Source organism: Pteropus alecto, unplaced genomic scaffold, assembly GCF_000325575.1.
Source record: "Pteropus alecto unplaced genomic scaffold, ASM32557v1 scaffold1511, whole genome shotgun sequence".
Taxonomy (NCBI): Eukaryota; Metazoa; Chordata; class Mammalia; order Chiroptera; family Pteropodidae; genus Pteropus; species Pteropus alecto.
Genome location: NW_006430523.1, coordinates 1 through 602, shown reverse-complemented (window position 1 = coordinate 602; position 602 = coordinate 1). Strand labels below are relative to the sequence as shown.

The following is a 602-nucleotide window of genomic DNA, read 5'->3' as shown; positions in this document are numbered from 1 at the left end:
CACACATGCATATTAAGAAGCAAACTAAACATTCTCGGGTTTATTCGACAAACATTTGAACATTTTCTTAGTAGAAACTTATTGAGTGAAGGAAACCTGATTAACTGAAAAGAGATGGCAGACAAGGAAAGCACTCTGAGTAGTATGTACCGGAGGATACGCTGCAAGGAGCCAAGAAATCTCTTCTTCCTCCCCTTTCCGAATTCAAGGGTGGTGAAGCGAAGGATGCACGGGGACAGCACGACTGTGTCTGTCTCTCGGATAAGCTGCAGCGGACATCCCCAGGCACTAGCGCGGGGTGACTCAGTGCTTCCTAAAAAAAGAGATCAAAACTCAGTAAGGTTGGGAAGAGCTCGGTGTCCGGGAGGATGACGGAAGGGCGGTGGCCTTGCTCCTAGAGCCCTGACCTCTGTCTTCACTCGGGCTTCCAGTGAAAAGGATGCCGGCGAGGGAAATCGCCATGCCCACAGCGAAGCCACCGTTATTCGGTGCCACCACCGTCCTAAGCTTGGACACGTACTGTCTCATCTAATTCGAATCACAACCCCCCGGCCAGTAGTTGCTGTCTCTCGCCGTTTTAGAGGAGGAAAGGAGAGCGCAGA

The 602-nt window shown here is 51.0% G+C and overlaps 1 long non-coding RNA gene across 1 annotated transcript; it reads right to left on the bottom strand.

Moving 5' to 3' along the window:
* Window positions 1-12: 12 nt before the first annotated feature.
* LOC112482450 lies at window positions 13-596 on the bottom strand. Its single transcript, XR_003047315.1, has 2 exons — window positions 408-596; window positions 13-313 (listed from the first exon to the last, which is right to left on the bottom strand). It is a non-coding gene; the product is annotated as an uncharacterized LOC112482450 (long non-coding RNA).
* Window positions 597-602: the final 6 nt, after the last annotated feature.